At 42.8% G+C, this 26,715-nt stretch overlaps 1 protein-coding gene across 4 annotated transcripts in view; it reads left to right on the top strand.

The window, feature by feature from the left end:
* The window catches only part of FCHSD2 (FCH and double SH3 domains 2), a 342,693-nt gene that overhangs the window by 28,473 nt on the left and 287,505 nt on the right, over positions 1-26,715 (top strand). The window lies entirely within an intron of this gene.

Genomic DNA, 26,715 nt, shown 5'->3' with positions numbered 1-26,715 from the left:
AGAAAACCTGAGCAGGCAATATTAGCCACTACGGATGGATTCTTTTATATTGTGGATTTATATTTACATGTTTGTCTCATTCTTTGCCCGGCACTTGTGTTCTCCATTAATATGTTGGCGCTGTTATTTCCGGGCTTTGGGCCGTAATTTGCTAGCCTTTTACCCAGGCACTGATTAGTAATGCGTCGGACCTATTTCAAAATGGCGATATTGGTATTTGTGGTTATGCGGCCCTTCATTAATATTGTGACTTGAAAATTTCCAGTTTTAAGTTTTTTTTTTTTCTGGCTGGCAGTTTAAGGGATTGGTCACAGACATCAGCTGGAGGCGTATACCTTCATAATGTGTGTGCGCATGAAACGCGTTGGGAGGGGCCTATGTGCTAACTTCAGGTCACCGCGTCCTTGTGTTTGGAGCGTTACCGTTGTAAGTTTGTTTGGCTTGTTTTAAGTGCTGCAGCACACAATACATGTTTTTTTCTTTTTTGTTTACAAACTTTTTATTGTATAAAGATACAAAGATGGATGGTATTGAATTCACAATAAAACGTGATTAGAAAAGGATAAACACAATATATACATTGTCTGTGTAATCTGATACTTCTGAAGGATATAAACTAATATGATACATTTAAAGTGGAGTTTCACCCAAAAGTGGAACTTCCGCTCATTGTACACGTCCGGTGCCACATTTTTGCACCTTTCGGAGGAGGGCGGGGCGGGGGGGGGGAAATACCTGTCTTTCACAGATATGCTTTCCCCACTTCCGGGAACCTCAGCCGCGGGTATTGACGTCATGGCTGGGGCTCCCTCCTCCTTCCCCTGTCACCAGGCCAGAGAGGAGTGGAGCCTCGTGCATGCTCAGTAGGGATCCTGGAGTGAAGCCGAAAGGCAATGGAGGCGGCATGCACCCGACGGCTGATGGAAACATGAGCTGCGGTGCCGACATCTCTGTACTCCAGGACAGGTAAGTGTCCGGTTGTTAAGTATGTGCAGCTGCTAGCTTTTAATTCTTGCAGTGGACCTCCGCTTTAAGTATGTGTGTATCAACCAATAAATTTGTATATTATATAGACATGTATTTTAATACTACACTAAAAAGCTTCTTGGGCTCCTGGTTGGTGAGCTTTCTTGCACTTAGTTTGTTGCTTTCTGGAAGAAGGAATCCTTGTTGCCAATGTGGTAAACCAGGGAAAACCGACCTAAAGATTTCTCATTGGAGCCTGTTCATGTCTCGTTTCTGCTGAGTGCATATTTTTGGTTGAGGTTCACTGGTGCATATATCCATCACGGATCTTGATGAAATTTGGTGGATATCATCTTCTACTTAATATTTTAAAGTGGTTGTAAAGCCTTAAGGTGTTTCACCTCAATGCATTCTATGCATTAAAGTGATTGTAAAGTCTGGTTGTTTCTTTCGTTAAAAATAACGAAAATGTTACACTTACCTGTTGTGTTGCAGTGGATTTGGCCAGAGCAGCCCGGATCCTCCTCTTCTTGGGTCCCTCTTCAGGGCTCCTCACCCTTCCCTGCTGTTGAGTGCCCCCACAGCAAGCAGTTTGCTGTGGGGGCACCCAAACCAAGCTGCAGATCTTTGTGTCCATTCAGAAACGTAGCTGTGGTTCTGGCCCGCCTTCCCCCTCTCTCCTGATTGGCTAACTGACTTTGACATTAGAGGAAGCCAAGGGCACCGCTGCTGTGTCTTAGCCAATGCATTAAAATAAAACAACCCCTATAAGGTGAAAAACTTTCTGAGCTGCAGCACCCGCCCCTTTTCTTACCTACACCTGATTCGATCCAGGGATGTGCACGAGCACAGCGTCTCCAGCTGTTGTCACTCTCCTTATTGGACAGATTGATAGCAGCAGGAGCCATTGGCTGAATGAATGAATTAATTTGTGAATGAATAGCAACCACTCGGAGGCTTCCTGTTCATTCACAAACTGAAGCATCGTAAACGTCGTAAATCCCTGTGTAATCATAAACGATGCTTCAGTGCTGAATGAACACAGTGAGCGATTAGTACCTATTTGCTCACTGTGTTCAGGAAAGGAAAAGGCCTGTAAATTTTACAGCTGGCAGCGCTGCGAGGAAAAGGAAAAACTGGAACTGATTACCCTGCAGTGTGGCCAAAGATAGGGGAGGAGAAGATGGCAGCGATGCAGGGAGAGTCTCAAAAGGATCAGTGTCGGCAATAAGGCAGTATAGCCATCCCTGCTGCGTGACAGGTGCCTGGGCCCCCTTTTTGAACCGATGAGGCTCAGGCCCACTACAGGAGGGCCGGCTATACTGCCTTACCAGAGAGACTGGGTATGATTCACATCAATGCAAATCAGCATGGTGTGGCTTTGGAAAAAGATTCTTGTACTACTTTGAGTGTGATTCCAGAGTGATTTTGGCCCCATTGAAATTGCAAACCACATCCATGTTGCATCCCAGTTGTATTGCATAATCATAGTGAAAATCAGATCGCGGGAGTATGAACGTAGCCTAAGTCCTTCTTTTTAGGTGCAGCAACAAAACTTAGCAGAAGGTCTAACCCAGCCTTTCTCAACCTTTTCAACACAGAGGAACCCTTAAATAGTTCTCTGGTCTCAGGGAACCCCTGCTAAAAATTAGAAATCTACTCACTGGAATAGAATTAGAAAAAAGTAGAAATCAACTCATTATACATTAGTGTGATGGTCAGTGGGAAAAATGGTCCTTGCAACTTCGGTCATTGGGAAGAATTACCTCCTTACAGATGGCTAAAAAGATCAATGGTGTCAGTGACAACTTATCTGAGAGACAGAAATTGCCCAATGCTGACGGAGCCCCTAGCAACCTTTTGGAGGAACCCTGGTTGAGAATCACTGGTCTAACCCCTCGCCATATCCAGAACTAAGAGGAAGACGTGTGGCTGGGGTTGTGCTGTAATTGGGAAGCATGTTCACAGATGATGTGGTTTAGTGTACAGACCTTTCATGAAATTCTTTTGATGGATACAGAAGTGTCGTTGGAACAGGGCAAGGATCATACATGATGGTATTTCATTGTATAGTAAATCCCTGTGTAATCCCATTGGCGTCTGGAAGTAGAGGTCTATAACTTTACTACAGTATTGCTGAAAGACATCTGGGTAATAATTAACATTTAGATCATGCCAATTCTTTTAATAGGGATTCCTTCGGACGTTACCATAATGCTCTGTAGTGTGTGTGTCCTGGGTTCCACACCATCTGTAGCATTTGTGCACAATCTCTTGTTTCCTCAGTCTAAATGCATACTGCTACATTTGATTGGCTGATGGATCAGAACATGTACACACTTACTGTATGTGGACCAGTGCTCAGATAACGGTCTTCCTGGAATGGATTAGTGATAAATGTGCTGAAATATCTTTCCATCTCCAAACTTTCTCCAGTGCTGACTGCTAGGGTTTCAGAGTCCGAACCCACCTATCTTTCCATTCATAGATAGTGGAGGCTTGCCCTACAGCCGCATGTCTACAAAGGGCATTTAATTGTGTTGCTGCAAGGAATGCGTCTGACACTCATCATTGGTTGTCATCTTGGACAGATTTCTGGTGAGATAGCTTAGGTAGCTCGGGATTTTTTCTTTATTTTTGTTGGACACTCCTGAACTCGTCCCTACTGACCAGATATCTGAAGGCCTAGGCCAGGGGTCTCATACTGGCGGCCCTCCAGCTGTTGCGAAACTACAAGTCCCATGAGGCATTGCAAGGCTGATAGTTACAAGCATGACTCCCACAAGCAGAGGCATTATGGGATTTGTAGTTTGGCAACAGCTGGAGGGCCACCAGTTTGAGACCATTGCTCAAAGGGGAGGACCAGAGTTTAGGCCCTTGGTTATGTGATCCTCAAAGGCAGGGGTCTCAAACTTGTGGCCCTCCAGCTGTTGTGAAACTACAAGTCCCATGAGGCATTGCAAGGCTGACAGTTATAAGCATGACTCCCACAGGCAGAGGCATGATGGTACTTGTAGTTTTGCAACAGCTGGAGGGCTGCCAGTTTGAGACCATTGCTCAAAGGGGAGGACCAGAGTTTAAATTGGAATGTGTGATCAGTTTTGGTGGGAGTCATATTAATGTGGCTAACGCCAAGCAAGGAAAAGGGAGTATAATTTGGAATCCACTGACTCACCCTAAATATTGTGTGGGATTATTTACCTTAGAACAAACAGCAAATAATAAAACCCAATAGGTAAAGAACCATCTGGGAAATAAGGTATTGGACATTACCCAAGTGGTGTGATAAAAATTCTAAATGTGTTTTTTTTTTGTTGCCAAATAATCCAAGAGGAAAAAAATTCTCAATATATAGCAAAGATTTAGATACCACCACCTTCCACTATAAAATTGACAACATTGTCAAACCAACTAAAAGGTACTTGAGAAAAAAAAAAAAAAAAAATACAACATTTGTCAAATTAACTAATTTAGTAACATCCATAAAATTGGCATTGTCAAATTAACTAAAAAGTACCTTTAGTTGATTTGACAGCGTTGTCATTTTTATAGTGAAAGGTGGTGGTATTTAAATGTTTACTAAACAGTTATGCTCATAAGTTTACATACCCTGGCAGAATTTGATTTCTTGGCCATTTTTCAGAGAATATAAATGATAACACAAAAACATTTCTTTCACTCATGGTTAGTGTTTGGCTAAAGCCATTTATTATCAATCAACTGTGTTTACTCTTTTTAAAGCATAATCACAACAGAAACTACCCAAATGACCCTGATCAAAAGTTTACATACCCTGGTGATTTTGGCCTGATAACATGCATACAAGTTGACACAAAGGGGTTTGAATGGCTATTAAAGGTAACCATCCTCACCTGTGATATATTTGCTTGTAATTAGTGTGTGTGTATAAAAGGTCAATTTGTGTCTGGACTCCTGACAGACCCTTGCATCTTTCATCCAGTGCTGCACTGACGTTTCTGGATACTGAGTTATGGGGAAAGCAAAAGAATAGTCAAAGGATCTGCGGGAAAAGGTAGTTGAACTGTATAAAACAGGAAAGGGATATAAAAAGATATCCAAAGAATTGAGAATGCCAAACTCTAATCAAGAAGTGGAAAATGAGGGGTTCTATTGAAACCAAACCATGGTCAGGTAGACCAACTAAAATTTCAGCCAGAACTGCCAGGAAAATTGTTCGGGATGCAAAGAAAAACCCACAAATAACTTCAGGTGAAATACAGGACTCTCTGAAAACATGAGGTGGGGCTGTTTTAAGATGCACAATAAGGAGGCACTTGAAGAAAGATGGGCTGCATGGTCGAGTCACCAGAAGAAAGCAATTACTATGCAAATGCCACAAAGTATCCCGCTTACAATAAGCCTCAAACCTTCTGGCACAAAGTCATTTGGAGTGAGGAGACCACAGTTGAGCTTTTTGGCCACAACCATAAACACTACATTTGGAGAGGAGTCAACAAGGCCTATGATGAAAGGTCCACCATTCCTACTGTGAAACACGGAGGTGGATCGCTGATGTTTTGGGGATGTGTGAGCTACAAAGGCACAGAAAATTTGGTCAAAATTGTTGGCAAGATGAATGCAGTATGTTATCAAGAAATACTGGAGGAACATTTGCATTCATCAGCCAGGAAGCTGCACATGGGACGTACTTGGACATTCCAACATGACAATGATCCAAAACACAAGGCCAAGTTGACCTGTCATTGACTACAGCAGAATAAAGTGAAGGTTCTGGAGTGGCCTCTCAGTCTCCTGACCTCAATATCATTGACCACTCTGGGGAGATCTCAAAACGTGCCTTTCATACAAGACAGCCCAAGAAATTCCAGGAACTGGAGGCTTTTTGCCAAGAGGAATGGGCAGCTTTACCATCTGAGAAGATAAAGAGCCTCCTACACAAATACCACAAAAGACTTCAAGCTGTCATTGATGTTAAAGGGGGCAATACAGGGTATTAGGAACTGGGGTATGTAAACTTTTGATCAGGGTCATTTGGGTTTGTCATTATGATTTAAAAAGTGTAAACACAGATGATTGATAATAAATGGCTTCAGCCAAACACGAACCATGAGTGAAAGAAGGGTTTTTGTATTATCATTCATATTCTCTGAAAAATGGCCAAGGAATCATAAATTCTGCCAGGGTATGTAAACTTATGACCTCAACTGTATATTAAGAAGCTTTTTTTTATCTTGTGTATTATTTGGTAACAATAAACTTCTCAATATGTAGAAAAAAGTTAGACCTTTCCCCATAAAATTGACAACGTTGTCAAATCAACTATAAGTACTGTTTTAATTTGCCAACATTGTCCATTTCATGGACAATGTTACTAAATTAGTTAATTTGACTAGGTTGTCAAATTAACTAAAATTGCAAATTAAGTAAAGGTATCTCTGCGCCAACCAATTAGATAGGGGAGGGAGAATATAGCTGCATGCACTGAAAGGGGTTATTCAAACTAGGGCTGAAACAACTAATCAATTAATCGACAACAAATCGATTATGAAAATAGTAATCGGCCAGTAACAAAATGGGGTTAAAGTTAATGAGTCTGATATTTACCAGATTGACCATTTAATAGTATAATCTCTCCTCTAATAGTATATACACTATATCTCTCCTCTAATGGTATATACAGTATATCTCTCCTCTAATAGTATATACACTATATCTCTCCTCTAATGGTATATAAAGTATATCCCCTCTAATAGTATATACAGTATATCCCCTCTAATAGTATATACACTATATCTCTCCTCTAATAGTATATACACTATATCTCTCCTCTAATGGTATATAAAGTATATCCCCTCTAATAGTATATACAGTATATCCCCTCTAATAGTATATACAGTATAGCTCTCTAATAGTATATATAGTATATCTCTCCTCTAATATTATATACAGTATATAACCTCTAATAGTATATACAGTATATATCATCTAATAGTATATAAAGTACAGTATATCTTCAATAGTTTATACAGTATATCTCCAATAATATATACAGTATATATCCCCTCTAATATATACAGTATATCTCTTCTGTCTGTTATTCTCAGAGTGGATTAGATATTTTGCTCCCTAACCATATAGTTGGTTGTTTATAGTTACCATTGCACATAGAGATATTTAAGATGTTTTTTTTTTTTTAAATTTTATTTTATTTTATTTTTTTCCCGTTGCGATTTGATTCTTAATATGCAAATTTTCTCTGCTCTTCTGAAGCCACAACCCTCAGAAGAAAGGAAGAAAAAAACAAAAAACAGGCAGTCTGACAATAATCACAACATTCTTTAGCAGTGGAACTTAAGTATAAACATTGTAACAATTTGTCAAAGGAATAGACTTCTGTGTGTAAGGCCCCTTTCACACATGCAGATGATATGTCCGTATTTCATCCATCCGTTTGCGGATGAAATACGGACATACATGCATCCCTATGGTACAGCGGGTGTCTGCGGATGAACATCCGCAGACACCCGCTATTGTCCGCCTCCGCAACTGTCCGATTCTGCAGACGGAGGAAAATCCTATTTTTCTATCCGTCTGCAGAGCGGATCGGATGAACACGGACAGACGGTCCGTGCTCGTCCGATCCCCATAGAGGAGAGCGGAGATCTGACAGGGCGGTCCCCGCACAGTGTGCGGAGACCGCCCTGTCCGCCGCCGGCTCAGCGGGGACAACGGAGCGATCCCCGCTGAGCGAGCGGATCATCACGGGGTGGATCATTACTGATCCGCCCCGTGTGAAAGAGGCCTTTAATGAGGAAAGTTTAACCACTTAAAACACTAAACCTTTTTTCTACATTTGTTGGTTTCAAGTTGTTGCAATATTTTATGTCACACTGTATTTGCGCAGCGATCTTTCAATTTTTTTGGGGGAAAAATTACTTTAATGAATTTAAAAAAAAAAAGAGGAAAGTTTAAACACTAAACCTTTTTTGACATTTGTTGGTTTCAAGTTGAAATCATATTTTTTTTTTTTTTTGCTAGAAAATTACTTTAAACCCCCAAACACATATATATTTTTTTAGTAGAGACCCTAGAGAGTAAAATGGTTGTTATTGCAATATTTTATGTCACACTGTATTTGCGCAGTGGTCTTTCAAATGCATTTTTTTTTGAAAAAATTACTTTTAATGAATTAAAAAAAGAAATAAAACTAAGCAGTAAAGTTAGCCCGATTTTTTTTTTTTTTTTTTTTTTTTTTTTTGTTATATAATGTGAAAGATTTTACGTTGCGAGAATCATGATCTTTTTATTCTAAGCAAAAAAATCGTGATTCTCATTTTGGCCAGAATCGTGCAGCGTGTATCAGTGGGGTGAGGTTTGTCGCCTAGAGAAAATATTTCAGTATTGGAGGGGCGAGGATTGTGTACGCAGAAAAGGAATTGAATTGGCTGTAAGTAATAACAATCCTAACGCCTTGAAAGCATTTATTTTTTCTGTCTTTCAGCGTTTTTTACTGTTTTATTTTCCTGTTCTAGCTCATTCTCTGCCAGTCCTCTCTGTGTATCTGGGCTTGCTGGGTATGAAGTCAGTAGGAGGTCACCACTGCAAAAGGTTTTTCTAAAAGGGAAAACAAAAAATCGAATCCCAACTTTCACAAGGCCAGAGATCGTGGTGTGACCAGGCCATGCCACGGAGGAGTGTACAGATGACATTTCATATAATCGATTTTCCAGGGTGACCACGATCGTGGGGGGGGGGAGCGCGCTCCTAAGATGGGCTCTTTAATTGGAAAGATTGCAGAGGTCGGGGTGACGGGGAATTAATTACCGCTTGTCCATCATGGATGCTGACAGCTGTGTAATTGTGTGTTCACTTGTCTGGCATCCCCTGCCGTGTGCATACACTAGATCTTTGCATCATATGTACTCGCAAATGTATTTATTATTTATCACAGGTGCTTGTATAGCGCTGTCAATTTACGAAGTGCTTTACATTATTATATTACATTTTTATATTATTATGTTACATTTTTATGTTTTATTACATTCACATCAGTCCCTGCGTTCAAGGAGCTTACAATCTAAGGTCCTAACTCACATACACTGTATTACCAAAAGTATTGGGACACCTGCCTTTACACACACACATGAACTTTAATGACTTCCCAGTCTTAGTCTGTAGGGTTCAATATTGAGTTGGCACACCCTTTGCAGCTATAACAGCTTCAACTCTTCTGGGAAGGCCGTCCACAAGGTTTAGGAGCGTGTCTATGGGAATGTTTGACCATTCTTCCAGAAGTGCATTTGTGAGGTCAGGCACTGATGTTGGACGAGAAGGCCTGGCTCGTAGTCTCCTCTCTAACTCATCCCAAAGGTGTCCTGTCGGGTTGAGGTCAGGACTCTGTGCAGGGCAGTCAAGTTACTCCACCTCAAACTCTCTTATCCATGTCTTTATGGACCTTGCTTTGTGCACTGGTCCAAATCATTTGGTGGAGGGGGATTTTGGTGTGGGGTTGTTATGCAGTGGTTGGGCTTGGCCCCAAACCCTGTCAATCTGCTGGAGATCTGTCCCTTGTCACCATTTTTTCTCTTGGTGTCAGGAAAACTTGTGAGTGGTGATTCATGCTGATAGCAGAGGAACGAAGCAGCAGACAGAAATGACACTTGGTGCTGTGAATTGAGACAAGTACGCACTATAGAGGGATATGCTTTGTTCATATTTTATGTCTGAGGTTTACAACCGCTTTAAGGGGATGCAAATAAATAGAAGAATAATGTAACAGAAACTGCAAATTACTCAAATATGCTTAAAAAAATTAAAAATAAAATTGCAACAAGAAAGTTGCTTCAACTTTTTAGTAAACGTCCCTTGTGTTCTCAGGCAGAGGAAGCACAGCTGTGCGGTCCCTCAGTCCTCAGTCCTTCAATGTGGATGTTGACTTGGCACCCTGACACTGGAAGCGGATGTGCAGCAAAACACGAGAGGCCGCGCACACGATCTGTGCAGGAATGCCAAGTATTTACTGCTGGCCCAACATGCAGCGGGAGATCCTGTGTCTGCCGCTGTCATGTTCTGCTGTAGAATGTGAGGCTTAATCACTGTTATAGGAATCCATATTGTTTGTTCTGCCCCGAGGCTCTTCCTGTCACCTCGCCATATAGAAAGCTCTCATGCTTCTTCAGAGACCATAGATCACGGAGGAAATATGTAGACCGAGGTGACTGACCATTAGGACACTGGAACTCATAAACGGCCGTTTGTGGAGAGTTTGGGCGTTTTTTATTTTTTAACGGCCTGTAAACTCCCCTCTGTTATCCTATAGCCCCGTACACACGATCGGATTTTCTGACGGGAAATGTTGGATGTCAGGCTGTTGGTGGAAAATCCGACCGTGTGTACGCTCCATCGGACAATTGTTGTCGGACTTTCTGTCTTAAAATTTTCCACCAACAAATGTCTGTTGTCGGATCTTCCGAGCGTGTGTACACAAGTCCATCGGGCAAAAGTCCAAAATACAAACGCGCATGCTCGGAAGCGGTCGGTCTTGTAAACTCGCGTTCGTAATGGAGAATTAACATTTGCGACGCTGTAAATTATGAAATCTCCAAATGCAGCGCACAAGTCTCTTCTTCTTTAATAGGATAATAATGAAGCTGCTTTGCTGGTGATTCTGATGGATTATTGCAAACGAATTTTCAAAGGCTTTTTTTTTCTAGTGATATCAAGAATAATTTTTTTTTTTTTTTTTTTTTTGTGCAAGCACCATTATCCAGTAGTTTGAAAGATCAAAGATACAACTATGTTGGTGTCCCTTGTCAATTTTATATTGTATTTTTTAAAATGTAACTGCCTACTCCCAAACTGTCATTTGAAGTAAAACACATAGCCAAGTATTATTCTACACATTTAAAATTTTTTTTTTTTTATTGTGAATTAAAAAATTCAAATAAAAATTAGACATGCTATCTGCCAATAGAACTTAACCAAAAAGTGTATTCTATACATCCAAAAATATAGAAAATATACCAAATCAAATCATTATTCAACCAAAAAATAATGTCAAAGCAATAACTCCAAGGCCAATAATAAATAACACGTTATGCCCTCCGATTCCACAACATGTCTGGTTGATGAACGGCCGTTCAGAAACAAACTGAAAAGTGCGAAATGAAAAACACAAAAAGAAAAACGCAAGTCAACACTCGCCAAACTTCTACTAACACAAAATTAGCAGAAGGAGACCAAAGTGTGGCGCCAAAGAGCTGAAAAACCACGTAGTGTGTCACTATGTTTGTAATTGTTGGCCAACATTTGAGTGACCGTGTGTATGCAAGACAAGTTGGAGCCAACGCCTTTCAGACAAAAATTCCACAGTTTTGTTGTCGGAAAGTCCGATCGTGTGTACGGGGCTTATGCATCCATGCACACATGGACGTTGTTGGACATCAGCAGTGGAGTTTATGGGCTGTTTTCTGAACGCCATAAAATCGCGTTTAGGAGTCGCTTTTCTGACCAAAAAAAACGGCAAACACTCAAAAACTTGGCTAATCAGTGTTTTTTTAACATTTTTGATCCATTGAACAAAAAAAAATTAAAATACACGGAAAAATGCTAATAAACGCTATTTCAAAAACATTAAAAAAACTTTGAAAGACTCACTGCAAAGCTACTGCTGTTTTTATAACATTATTTTAATGTCCAGTGTGCATGGAGCCTTAGAAAATGATAGCTGACTGGCTGCCTGCGGCTTAAATAAAAAAACAAAAAAACAAACACACTACTGGTGTGGCCCTTTAAGGGCTTGTTCACATGGACAGCAACACTTGTCACCCCTCTGAAAGCTATTTGCGGTGGATCACTCTTCCGAGGATGGTAGAACGGAGGCTGTCGGGTAATACTTCTTCTTCCGGAATACCTGTGTGGTTTTTATTTTATTTTTTTCAACTGAATGTGAGATTTTTATCTAATTGTGACTCTGCAAGTGTTTGGCCATGTTTGCAGTGTGGCCCTACTTACTTGTGGTCCACATTTGGCAGTGGTATTGCCCGCCGAAGGCAACAATGTATAATTTTTGCTGCCACCACAGTTTGTGTACGACAGTGAGCGGGTGCATGCTATCTTTTGGGTGGGAGGTCGGGAGGTGGTAAAAATGGGCAGCTTTTACTACCCAATGACCACCCACCTAAAAGATAGCATGCAGCCGCTCACAGTTGTACACAAACTGGTTGTAGCAAAAACAAGTAGCTAGTGCAACTAACACACTTCTCCCCCCGGACTGACAATCCTGCTGTCCAAAATATGCCCTCTGTGCTCCTTCATCCAGAGTTGGGGCACTCTAATGCGGACCATACACGCACAGAATTCCCTGCCGTTTTCAGATTGAACGATTATTTGTCGGTCGAATGCGAATTGCCCACTAACTGACAGAATAAATTTGTTTCCATGATCGCCGTTTCCGTTGGATAACAATAAAAACATATATAAATTATGCAAGCCAGAATATTCTTATTGTTTTGATTAAAACATACACAAATACACTTTAGTTGGAAGTTTTTGCTTTGGATCCATCGACAATAGTCAGGCCCACAGTCAAAATCGTTGGTAAAGTTGGGGTCCACTAACGGCAAAATTGTTAAATGATCTTTCTGAAAACAATCAGTCTTCGTCCGAAATTCTGTGTGTGTATGGCCAGCATAAGGCTTGGTTGACATTGCCGCGACTTTGGATCCGACTTGTGAGACCCCAAGTCACATGACTTGTCAAATCCTATGTTGGCCAATGAGAACTGTCTTAATTAGCACTATGGAAGTCACTCCGACTTTAAAAAAGGTTTCTGTACTACTTCAAGGCGACGTCTATCCGACTTGTGCCCATAGACATTAATGATAGTGTTTTATTCCTGCGCTACCACTGGTGATCTATCAAATGTCGGGGGCTGCTGCTACTACCGGAATGGATCACGCCGTATCCACTTAATATGAAACTAAAGATATGTTGGTATTGCGCTACCCCTATATTAAATAACCCTCCGAGGGTGATAAGTATAATGCCTAGTTACACAAATCAATAGTTTAATATAAAAATATATATATATATAAATGTCTACTAAATAATATCAAAAAGTGCTACATTAAATAAAATAAACACACCACAGAGGTGATAGAATCCAAATAAATGAAAATCAAGTGAACAAAGGTAAGTTACTAAAAACAGTCTCTTAAAAAAATTACTATTTTGATAAAGTGCAGAGAAAATGCAGGAAAAAAAAAAAAAAAAAAAGTAAACACACTACAGAGTCAATTGAAAACCTCCACGGAAACACAACTGCTTCAATTGAGTGCAAAGCCAAAACACAGTGAATTGATCATAAAGTGCCAAGTGCGTCTTATAAATGTGCAAATAAGTAAACACTCTCCAGAGGTGATATAAGCGAACCACCCTAATAATAAACAAATGATATACAAGAAAATAAGAGAGTATAGCTAGACCAAAAAGAGGGTACCCTCTCCTGATCACATGGAAATAAACTTTAGAATGAAACAAAAAATATATATAGTAGTAAACGCACTACAGAGCCGGCTGTAACATACGTTATATCAGAATGAATCCGGCCTCTATAGATTAAAGCGGAGGTCCACCCTAAAGTGGACCTTCCGCTCATCGGAACCCTCCCCCCCCCTCCGGCGTCACAATTGGCACCTTTCAGGGGGGAGGGGGGTACAGATACCTGTACAGTACAGGTAACTGCACCCACTTCCGGGATAGCTCTCTGCGGAAAGGGGCGTATATTACGCCCCTTTCCGCAAGTGCCCGCCCCTTTCCGCAAGTGCCCCGCTGCCTGCTGGGAAAACACACAGATCTCAGAGGCAGCTGGGACCATCCTTATTGCGCAGCGCGGGTCGCGCATGCGCAGTAGGGAACCGGGAAATGAAGCCGAAAGGCTCCACTTCCTGATTCCCATACCCAAGATGGCGGCGGCAGCACCCGAGAAACGATCTACAGATCGGCTTCGGGTGCCGACATCGCGGGCGCGCTGGACAGGTAAGTGTCACTATTTTAAAAGTCAGCAGCTGCCGTATTTGTAGCTGCTGGCTTTTAAAAAAAAAAAAAAAAACGCGGAGTCCCGGCGAACTCCCGCTTTAAATATTCATATTGAAATCCATAAAAAATAAAAAGATATAAATATACAAGTCCATAAATAAACAACAGTCTCCTTTTAAGTGCAAGTGCTTTGTGCAAACTTGTGCAAATTCAACTGAGGTGCGGATCTCCCAGTGCTTAATCCCGCTGTGATCACACTTTAGTGGGCAGGGGCCCCTTACCTATAGCAAGGAGGGATTCGCAAAATTCTAAATTCACTGTTTTTTGGCTGTGCACTCAATTGAAGCAGTTGTGTTTCCGTGGAGGTTTTCAATTGACTCTGTAGTGCGTTTACTTTTATTTTTTTTCTGTATTTTCTCTGCACTTTATCAAAATAGTATTTTTTTTAAGAGACTGTTTTTAGTAACTTACCTTTGTTCACTTGATTTTCATATATTTGGATTCTATCACCTCTGTGGTGTGTTTATTTTATTTTATTTAATGTAGCACTTTGAACTTTTTGATATTATTTAGTAGACATTTATATATATATTTTTATATTACACTATTGATTTGTGTAACTAGGCATTATACTTATCACCCTCGGAGGGTTATTTAATATAGGGGCAGCGCAATACCAACATATCTTTAGTTTCATAGACTTTAATGGACGTCGCCTCCAAGTGGGATCCTCCTCTATATTGATGTGATTTGGATCTGACATTACAGGAAGATTACCCGGGCATTCCCTGAAAGTCGCTTCAGGTCACATCAAGTAGTACTCAAGTCACCTGGAAGTCACCTGGCAAAGTTGCAATGCAAGTGATGTGACTTTCAGGTTGCGGCAGTGTGAACCGAGCCTAATATAGGAAGTATGGTTCTGGCTAGATCAGCAGGTGAAAACGGAGGGAGAAAAGCCTAAAAAAAAAAAAAAAACTACTGCACCCACCACATGATTGGTAAGCTGCAGTATATGACATTTCTGGTTTTAGATTCAATTCTGCTTTAACTACTTGCCGACCAGTCGCGCAAGTTGGCTCTTCTGCGCGAATCGCCGTAGCTGTACGGCGGGCGCTTTTAAGGGCTATAGGGGGCATGCGACCCTGGAACCGATTTGCGTGGCCAGGGGGCCTGCGATGTCTGCCGGCCACCCGCAATTGCTCCTCAGAGAGCCAGAATGGGGATGATAAATTTTTGTTTGGGTACAACGGCGCGCAACCGTGCAATTGTCAGTTAAAGCTACGCAGCGCCGTATCACGCAAAATGGCCTGGCAAATCCTTCCGGTGCTTAACCACTTGCCGCCCGCCGTGTAGCAAAATGATGGCAGCAAAGTGGTTTAGTTATCCTGAACGGACGTCATTTGATGTGATCAGGATAACCTAGCCGGCACGTGTCCGCGGGGGGCAAGCAGCGCAGCGATCAGAGGTGCTGTTTGTCAGTCTAGAACACTGCAACTCCGATCGTGGTATGAAGCCTCTGACAGTCGCTTCATACCACGTGATCAGCTGTGACCAATCACGATCTTTGCGGCTTTCGTCGGTTCACGCTGACAGGGAGACGATCGGCAGCTCTCCCTGTCAGAGGGGGGGGGGGTCTGTGCTGAAAATCAGCACATTGATTATCAGCATAGCCCCCATCAAAATGTGCCCATTAGCTGCCAATCAATGCCCGTCACCTGCCTGCCTGTCCCCCTCTATAAAGCCTGTTAGTGCCCATGAATGTACAGATCAGTGCCCACAACAGTGCCCAAAAAAATGCCAATCAGTGATGCCTGTCACTAGCTCCTCATCAGTGCTGCCTATCCAGTGCCACCTGTCAGAGCCGCCAGTGCTGTCTATAAGTGCTGCCTATCAGTGCCCATTAATTTTTATAGATTTTTTTCAAAATTGACGCTGTTTTTTGCGTTTTATATATCGCAAAAATTTAAAACTGTAGAGGTGATCAAGTACCACCAAAAGAAAGCTCTATTTGTGGGAAGAAAATTATAAAAATTTAGTTTGAGTAGTATGACTGCACAATTGTCATTCAAAGTGTGACAGCGCTGAAAGCTAAAAATTGCCCTGGGCAGAAAGGGAGGGGGGGGGGGGGAGTGCCTGGTATTGAAGTGGTTAAAGCAGAAGTAAGCCCATCCATATAACACTTAAATTTCCAGCACCTGACAGAAATGTAACTCTCCCATTGGCTGTGCGCTCAACCAGACTGTCAAACCATCCAATGGCTGGTGTCATAACTGATCACATGTGCAGCACCATAGCAGTTGTAGATTAAACAGTGGCCAAGATGGCAGCTTCCTTGGCTGAAAACGATAGGGGGGTTTACTTCTTTAAGTGGTTAAATTGGTCTTTAGGCACATCCTTATTATCGTATTGTAGGTAAAAGTCTTTTTCTTCAATGCTGTTTATAAACGGCACCGCAGAATTACGTCATGGGCGTCAAGTAGGTGATTTACAGCAAGGTCCTCATTTAGCATACAAAAATATTTTTGGTGCCAAGTCCACTTTATTGGAATGTGGAATAGATATGAGAAGACTGTAATGTGTGACGACTATTTTATTATTTTGCTTTTTTGGCATAAAGAAATCTATGAATTTGTACTTTTTGTATTGTGTCTCTATAGACTTTGGAAATGAGAACTGTAATGCCCCGTACACACGAGTTCCTGTCGGAAAAATCTTGGATGGTTTTTCCAACGGAATTCCACTCAAGCTCGTCTTGCATACACACGGTCACAAGAAAGTTCTGTGAATCTTTTGACTGTCAAGAACGCGGTGACGTACAACACGGCGACGAGCCGAGCAAATGAAGTTCAATGCTTCTGAGCATGCGTCGAATTGTTTCCGAGCGTGTGTAGGAGTTTTGCACGTTGGAAATTGTAAAGACGATCGGAATTTCCGATCGGAACTTTTTCCGCCCGAAAAATAGAGAACCTTCTCTCAATCTTTTGCTGGCTGGAATTCTGCCAGCAAAAGTCCGATGGAGCTTGGTCCGATGGTTGGAATTTCTGACCAAAAGCTCACATCGGACTTTTGCTGGCAGAATTTCTGATTGTGTGTATGGGGCTTAAGAACGATCGTATCATGTGAGCAGTCTAAGCCCCTGTACACACGGTCGGAGAATCTGTCGGAATGCGTCTTATCGGACCGTGTCGTCAGATAATCCGACTGTGTGTGGTATGCATCGGACTGATTCCGTCCGAATCTCCGTCCGACCCAATTTTCCAACATGTTGGAAATATTTCCCGACCAACTGGGCCGGTCGGACCAAATCCGATCATGTGTATAGCATTTTCATCGGACCAAATGCCACGCATGCTCAGATCAAATTCCTACATCAAAGCTATTGGCTACTAGCCTGAATGTAGTCCCATCGTAACGAAATTACATCATCACGTTCTGAAAGATCGGATTTTTCGCCAACTTGGCCCGACCGTGTGTATGCAACAGTTTCGGACACAATCCGTCGGACTAAATCCGACGGATTTGGTTGGCAAAATCTCCGACCGTGTGTACGTGGGCTTAGGGGGCCTATTCCGTGTAATGCGGAGTTAGACAATGAAGAGTCGTGGATTGCGTTGATTAGCGGCGGCGGCGGTGATGATGGAAATCTCATACTCCTTCCCCTGTCTTGTTTACATTCTTTAGACCTCTACATAACACAGAGCGAGACATGGCTGTTTATTAAACACGTCTGTAATGAATGGTATGTTCTGGAAAAAAAAAAAAGGCACGGTGTCCCTGGTGTGCCGAGACCTACAGCTGCACTTTTATCTCCATCAAAGGAGGAAGTAAAGCTTGTCTAATCTTGTTAAAGGTTGTAATTGACGTGCCTTACAGGGAATGGAGTTTTATTGTTTACTTTATCTATTATAATCAAGGAGATGTTATATATAGTAAATAATATGTTTAACATATATGCAGCCTGCAAGTGGCACGGTAGAGGAGGGATTTGAAAACTGTTGATTTAATGCTATGCTGTGAATAGCCTGCTTGAGCTCCTGCTTAGAATCTATTCACAACACACAGCACAATACCTTTCTTTTAAATACAGGGAGGGGAAAAAAGTATTTGATTCCCTACTGATTTTGTAAATTTGCCCACTGACAAATGATCAGTCTTTAAATTTAATGGTAAGTTTATTTTTAACAGTGAGCTACAAAAGAACCACAAAAATATCCCAAAAAATGCATTTCAAAAAAGTTTTATGAATTGATTTGCATTTTAATGAGTGAAATAAGTATTTGACCTCTTAGCAAAACATGTCTTGGCACTTGGTGGCAAAACCCTTGTAGGCAATCAGAGGGTCAGACATTTCTTGTAGTTGGCCACCAGGTTTGCACAAATCTCAGGAGGGATTTTGTCCCACTCCTATTTGCAGATCCTCACCAAGTTGTTAGGCTGATGTTTGGTAACGCAAACCTTCAGCTCCCTTCACGTATTTTCTATGGGATTAAGGTCTGGAGACTGGCTAGGCCACTCCAGGACCTTAATGTGCTTCTTCTTGAGCCACTCCTTTGGTGCCTGGGCTGTGTTTTGGGTCATTGTCATGCTGGAATACCCATCCATTTTCAATGCTTGACTGAGGGAAGGAGGTTCTCACCCAAGATTTGACGGCACATGGCCCATCCATCATCATCCCTTTGAAGCGGTGAAATTGTCCCCTTAGCAGATAAACGCCCCCAAAGCATAATGTTTCCACCAGCATGTTTGATGGTGGGGATGGTGGTCTTGGAGTCATAGGCAGCATTCCTCCTCCTCCTCCAAATACAGCTAGTTGAGTTAAGGCCAAAGAGCTTGATTTTGGTCTCATCTGACCACAACACTTTCACCCAGTTCTCCTCTGAAACATTCAGATGTTCTTTAGCAAACTTCAGACGGGCCTATACATGCGCTTTCTTGAGCAGGGGGACCCTTGCAGGCTGCAGGATTTCAGTCTTTCACAGCGTATTGTGTTACCAATCGTTTCTTGGTGACTATGGTCCCAGCTGCCTTGAGATCATTGACAAGATTCTCCTGTGTAGTTCTGGGCTGATTCCTCACTGTTCTCATGATCGTTTAAACTCCACAAGGTGAGATCTTGCAGGGAGCCCCAAACCGAGGGAGATCGACAGCTATTTTGTTTTTCTTCTATTTGTGTAGAATTGTACCAACTGTTGTCACCCTCTCAGCAAGCTGCTTGGCAATGGTCCATTCCAGCCTTGTGTAGGTCTACAATCTTGTCTCTGACATCCTTGGACAGCTCTTTGGTCTTGGCCATGGTGGAGAGATTGGAATCTGGATGATTGCTTCTGTGGACAGGTGTCTTTTTTTAATTTATTTACTCCCTTTAAGGGAGTGCTCCAAATCTCAGGGAGCCATAAATCTTGCTGATTGGGGATCAAATACTTATTTCACTCATTAAAATCCAAATCAATTTATAACTTTTTTTAAATGCGTTTTTTCTGGATATTTTTGTTATTCTGTCTCTCACTGTTAAAATAAACCTACCATTAAAACTATAGACTGATCAGTGGGCAAACACATACAAAATCAGAATGGGGTCAAACAAATGTTTCCCTCACTGTAGATCAAGGTTGCATTCAGTAGAGTGTGCTTAGCTGAGAGAACGTCTCCTCTCCTCCTGAAGATTCCTGGGATGTGTGATATCATTTGCCTAGGCAAGAAACCAGGAAGAAACTGAAGAAATGTAAAAAAAAAATAAAAAAGTTTAAAACAAGTATGATATATTTTCCTATTGTTTTACCAGTGCTAGCAGCATGAGGATTTAAAAGTAATCAATGTTAATTGGGAGAGGCAATTTCCACTTTAACTGCTAATAGCCCAGCCTAAAAATGGTCATAGAGCAGGGCAGGGATGTCCTGGTAAGATCTTACACCATTCAGCACTGGAGAATACTCTAGGTCAGGGATATGCAATTAGCGGACCTCCATCTGTTGCAAAACTACAAGTCCCATCATGCCTTTGCCTCTGGGTGTCATGCTTGTGTCTGTCAGAGTCTTGCAATGCCTCATGGGACTTGTAGTTCTGCCACAGCTGGAGGTCCGCTAATTGCATATCTCTGCTCTAGGTGTTCTCCTTGCAGCGATGGGAGATTGGGGATCGGTTAGAGTATGCCATATTAGAGGAGACGGTCAGCTGCAGGGGAAGCATGCTAACCACTGTCTGCATATGCTGCTCATGTAGACCTTTTGCTTTGGTTGTTCTCTGATTTTATTGTTACCATTTTTGCTGACATCAGCATCTCCGTCCTCATAAAACACCTCTTTTCCTTTTCATGTGTTGCCCTCACATCCAGGCCTAGGCCGAGGTCAGTCTGCACACTTCCCATCACAATATTCAGTTCATCTGCTTTGCTGACTCTTCAGCTCGTTTTCAAACCTAAATTGTTGGCAAGCTCAGCATATATTGGCCGTTCTCTTTACTTTCATTTTTCGTAGATTTTTCGGGACTTAATTCTATATTCCAGTTAGAAATGGAAAACTAAGTTCTCAAGGTTGTTTCCGATGGAGGGCAAGGAAGCTGGACCATAATGAAGGAGAATACAATGATTAATATAGAAAAAAACTTAGGATTTACCTACTTTTTCTACTTTCATACAGAAAAAAAAAGTTGAGCTTTAGCTTGTAGCTTGAAGCTTTAAAAGTTCAACTGAAATCCCCATGCTTCTTAGATTGTGCCTATTCACATATCCGAGGGCTCGGGTAGTTGTAGCTGATTGCTTGAAGCTCAGAAAGGTAATTGAGCTACTTTAGAAGAAGTCGAGTGTTTTTGGCCTCATAGACTTCTATAGGATCACCTAAAAAAAAAAAAAATGCCGGAAAATTTGCATTTTTCAAGCCCAAACAACCATCTCCTCCTAGGAGTTAGTTTAGTTTAAGGCTGGATATGTCTGAAGAAAATGCCCCAAACGCTTCTGTAAATGCTCACGCTGAGGTGTGAATGCAAGCCTAAACTAGCATATACAGTGTGTGTGTATATAAATATAAATATATATATGTGTGTGTGTGTGTGTGTGTGTGTGTGTGTGTGTGTATATATATATATATATATATATATATATATATATATATATATATATATATATATATATATATATATATATATACACACACACATACAGATCAAGAAGGAGAGGGGGGTGTATGTGAGTCTAGATCAGGGTTCCCCAAACTTTCTAAACAAAAGAACAGTTTAAAGTCCTTTAGACTTGAGGGGGGCTGGACTGTGGCCATTGGGAGTAGATATTGTCCTGGTGACAGTGGGAATAAACAGTGCATCATTGGTGTCAGTGGGTGGCGTAGTGCCCCATCATTGGTGTCAGTGGGTGGTGTAGTGCCCCATCATTGGTGTCAGTGGGTGGCGTAGTGCCCCATCATTGGTGTCAGTGGGAGGAGTAGTGCCCCATCATTGGTGTCAGTGGGAGGAGTAGTGCCCCATCATTGGTGTCAGTGGGAGGAGTAGTGCCCCATCATTGGTGTCAGTGGGTGGAGTAGTGCCCCATCATTGGTGTCAGTGGGTGGCGTAGTGCCCCATCATTGGTGTCAGTGGGTGGCGTAGTGCCCCATCATTGGTGTCAGTGGGTGGCGTAGTGCCCCATCATTGGTGTCAGTGGGAGGAGTAGTGCCCCATCATTGGTGTCAATGGGAGGAGTAGTGCCCCATCATTGGTGTCAGTGGGTGGCGTAGTGCCCCATCATTGGTGTCAGTGGGTGGCGTAGTGCCCCATCATTGGTGTCAGTGGGTGGCGTAGTGCCCCATCATTGGTGTCAGTGGGTGGCGTAGTGCCCCATCATTGGTGTCAGTGGGAGGAGTAGTGCCCCATCATTGGTGTCAATGGGAGGAGTAGTGCCCCATCATTGGTGTCAGTGAGAGGAGTAGTGCCCCATCATTGGTGTCAGTGGGTGGCGTAGTGCCCCATCATTGGTGTCAGTGGGTGGCGTAGTGCCCCATCATTGGTGTCAGTGGGTGGCGTAGTGCCCCATCATTGGTGTCAGTGGGTGGCGTAGTGCCCCATCATTGGTGTCAGTGGGTGGAGTAGTGCCCCATCATTGGTGTCAGTGGGAGGAGTAGTGCCCCATCATTGGTGTCAGTGGGAGGAGTAGTGCCCCATCATTGGTGTCAGTGGGTGGCGTAGTGCCCCATCATTGGTGTCAGTGGGTGGCGTAGTGCCCCATCATTGGTGTCAGTGGGAGGAGTAGTGCCCCATCATTGGTGTCAATGGGAGGAGTAGTGCCCCATCATTGGTGTCAGTAGGAGGAGTAGTGCCCTGTTGTTGTAACAGCAATTCTATCCTGTTGGGAGACCCCTGGCCTGGATGGTTTAGAACCATGATCAACAACAGTCAATGTAACCTACCATATGCTCTTTTATAGGTGAGATAACAAAAGATGTACATGTGGTAGTTTTTGTCAGATTAAAAAAGTTCTTTCTATCATTTGCGGCTGATAAAAATATTAGACAAACCAATATGTGAATTCTAACTTGGAAAAATGTGATTTATTTAATCTCATGTCTGAGCTGGAGAATACAATATGTGGGCTGTGCTACATGTTTATTAAAAAATAAGTGCATTAAAGTGGTTGTAAACCTCAGACATGAAATATGAACACAGCGTATCCCTCTATAGTGTGTACTTGTCTAAATCCAGAGCACTAAGTTTAATTTCTGTCTGCTACTTCATTCCTCTGCTATCAGCAAGAATCGCCTCTGACAGGTTTTCCTGACACCAAGAGAAACAAAAAGGACCTCCAGCTGGTTGACAGCCTCCGCTTTGTTCCTGTGTGCTGTGTGAAGGGGGGGGGGGGGGTTCCCTTAACCCTCCCCTTTCCCTTCCCTTCCCCTTCCTTTCCCTTCCTTTCCCTTTCCCTCCCCTCCCCTTCCCTCCCCTTCCTTTCCCTCCCCTTCCTTTCCCTCCCCTTCCTTTCCCTCCCCTTCCTTTCCCTCCAATCCGCTCTAGGAGATCTCAGTGTGCTCTGCAGAGTGTAACTTCAGCTCTCTGTCCCCTTTTTTATGACAGCTCAGACAAGCTTTATACATTCAGCACTTTTAACAGGTTTGGAGAAGAGAAGACAGCATATAGACGGATACAACTTATGTAGTAGAATCTTTTTAACCTCATCTGATATAAACATCATCTGAGGCCAGTCACATCTCTGGGTTTATGGAATGGTTTACAACCACTTTAACCATAAAAATAAATCTGCTCCCTCTTGGCCCTCTGTATGATTATAGAGCCAGAAATAATTCACCTTCTGACACAGAAGATTCTGTACACCGCCTGGCATTTTTGTGATTGCAATTCTATAGAAAGAGGCCTCCTCGTCACTTTTGTGCATGAGAGTCGCGGCCCCCTAGACTGTAATTGGTTCCCATTCCTCGCATCAATTTACTGATTGATGAGGACCAATGAAGTGCATGCACCAAGTAGGACAGGAGGTCTCCATCGGTCGTGTTTCTCTGAAAGTCCAGTTGTCGAGTTGACCATTGTTGTGTTGTGTCCTCTGTGTGGGAAAAGGAGTATTTTTGACACTCGGGTGATAGAGAGGACCGGGGGGGAGTTTATATATTTTTATAGTTAATCTTACACTTTCCGAGTATCTACATGTCTGTAGCATTCCTGATACTCCACGTCTACTGAACATTTCCAAACCTTCTTTTTGGACTGTACTTAGGTGGTGTGGTGGGGGGGGGGGGGTACATCTGAAAAATCTGAAACTGTGCGATGTGTTGTAACCATGCATCTCAACACCCTCTACTATGACTGACGGCACGCAACGCGTTACATGGTGCAGAACGCACATCCAAGCCCTAAAGAATGTTATTGAAACATGAAGCACTTTGGATGTTTGTTTTAGATACCAGTCATCTTTAAAGGTCTCTATTTTAAAAGGGATATTCATTCATTAACCTTCTAATTTACTGGACCCTTGGTGTGGAACATTTGATCTTCTGTGTGGCTTCTTGTTGTGATGGATATAGGACATAGTTGGGGGGGGGGGGGGGGGTGTATATGTCAGTTTTACTTACATTAGTATTAAGGCATTTTTTACTCAAATTTTTGCTTGGTCGCTTGGTATGACGTGTTTTTAGCTTAATTCTTATACTCTGTCCTCCCAGACCCTTTAATCTGTGTGCCCTGAGATGTGTTCAGTCTACATTCCCTGACAGGTCTACGTTTGGCACTCCCTGGGACTTCTGTGCTCCCTAGAACCACTACATTTGGCGCTCCTGGGGACGTCTACCTTTGGCGTTCCCTGGCATGTGCACATTTGGCCCTCCCCTGGAAGTCTACATACTGTGCTCCTTGGCATGCCTTTGGTCTGCAACCCCCCTTTAGTCTGTGACCCCCCCCCCCCCCAGGATGTCTGTAGTCTGTGCTCCCATTGACCCCCGGGATGTCTCTAGTCTGTGCACCCCCCCACGGACGTCTTTAGCCTGTGACATCCCCCACGGACATCTTTAGTCTGTGTACACCCAACCCCCGGTACGTCTTTTAGTCTGTGCCCTTCCCCTTGGGAAGTCTTTAGTCTGTGACCCCAAGTCCCCTCCCCTCTATGAGAAGTCTTAATCTGTGCCCCCCAGACGTATTTTAGTCTGTGCCCTATCCCCCGGGACATCGTGTAGTCTGTGCCTCCCAAAAAAGGTCTTTACTCTTTTTTTCTGCCGGAACGTCCTTAGTTTGTGCCCCCCGGAATGTCCTTAGTTTGTGCCCCCCGGAATGTCCTTAGTTTGTGCCCCCTGGAATGTCCTTAGTTTGTGCCCCCTGGAATGTCCTTAGTTTGTGCCCCCCCGGGACGTCTTTAGTCTGTGCCCCCCGTAACGTCTTTAGTCTGTGCCACCCGGAGAACGTCTTTAGTCTGTGCCACCCAGAGAACGTCTTTAGTCTGTGCCCCCCGTGGAACATCTTTAGTCTGTGCCCCCCGGGGAACATCTTTAGTCTGTGCCCCCCGGGGAACGTCTTTAGTCTGTGCCCCCCGGGGAACGTCTTTAGTCTGTGCCCCCCGGGGAACGTCTTTAGTCTGTGCCCCCCGGGGAACGTCTTTAGTCTGTGCCCCCCGGGGAACGTCTTTAGTCGGAGCCCCCCCCCCCCCCCAGAATGTCTATAGTTTGGGCCCCCCCCCCGGAACGTCTTTAGTCTGTGCGTAACTTCTCGAATGTCTGCTGATGTGAATTATTTTTTTTTGTTTTTTTGTCTGTTCATGTTACAGTGTGAAAAGGCATCACTTTGATTTGAGTTGGTTGGTTGGAGAGGATCGAGTTTCCTTGAATGTGCTGACATGTGTAAGTCAGGTTCACTAGAACAGAAGTGTATCCGTGTTTAGTGCCCGCTGTAAATTGTATAAACCGGGATTTATGTGCAGAAATGATTAACCGCTCGTAATCGGGTAGAGGTGTGACACCAGGAATTTCTATTACTTGGGTGACACTATTCCCCTTGCTGAACTGTGCTTGTTATTACAGGGCTGTACATTGGACACCATTGCACCCGGTAATGTGAGGCCATCAGCGGCACCTATTTACCATTCCATAGCTGGAACTTGTAGTCCCACAAAAGCCGCAGACCGCTGACTTGCCCTTCTCTCTTACGTGTCACTGCTAACCTTTCTATGGGACCCGTGTTATCTGCGTGTCCACAGTGTGTAAACACCCGTGACAGTCTGTAAATAGGAGTGTTTTTTTTTTTTTTTGTGCTTTATCGTCCGACAAGTTCCAGCTCTTGTGGTTTCATAGCTTTGTGTAGAGGACGGCATTATTTAAAGTTCTCCGTGGGCCGGGGATCACACCCCCTATCCAGCTGTGTGTGTTCATACCTGGTATTATTCCATTTGTTGACACAAAACTCCCTGCTTTCTAGTCTCCCATGTGCAGGTATGGGTCACACCGTGAAATGTCACAATGATTTGCGATGTTTTGCTGCGTTGGCATGCAAACTATGACTGATGGCTGAACCATAAGTGGACCTTTTCAGTACCTGCCTGAATAAGTTCCTTCCATGTCACTGGATCAAAAGCTATCCCTGAGCTCCAGCCCAGCAACTTTATCTAGGCTGAGATGATATCATCAGTCTGCTGCAGGCAGGAGGAGGAATTTCCCTAGTCTCCCCTAGTGATCAGACTGCAGCATTGCTTTATAACAAGTCCCAAGGTGAGGAGTTGTGACAGCGGCTGATCTGAGTCAAACAATAAGGCTGCATTCACATTTAAGCATCACATTTGAGAAATTTTTTTTTCCGGACTTTTTTTTTTTGACCATTTGTACACTTTTAAATGTTTGTGTACAGGGTTTTTTATGTAGCCAATAGAGAAAAATATCATCTGTTTCATCATTTGTAATGTTTTCATTTTCTTTTATTTATTCTTTTTTATACATTTTTTACTTTTTTTTTTGTCAAGGAGTTAAGGGTTGGGCTTTTATTTACTCATTTATTTTGTTAGGTTAAGGTTGGGGGTTAATGTTGGGGTTTATGATTAGAGTTAGGGGTTAACAGGGCTAGGTTTTAATATTAGACTTAGGGGTTTGTTTTAAGGTTGGGGTTTAACCACTTCAGCCCCAGAAGGATTTGCCCCCCTTAATGACCAGGCCATTTTTTGTGATACGGCACTGCGTCACTTTAACTGACATTGTCATGCGATGTTGCACCCAAACAAAATTGTCGTCTTTTTTTTTTTTCCCTCCACAAACAGAGCTTTCTTTT

This window comes from Lithobates pipiens, unplaced genomic scaffold, assembly GCF_037356315.1.
Source record: "Lithobates pipiens isolate NorthernLeopardFrog02 unplaced genomic scaffold, aLitPip1_a1.2 Scaffold_23, whole genome shotgun sequence".
NCBI lineage: Eukaryota > Metazoa > Chordata > Amphibia > Anura > Ranidae > Lithobates > Lithobates pipiens.
This window is presented reverse-complemented; position numbering and strand designations above follow the sequence as displayed.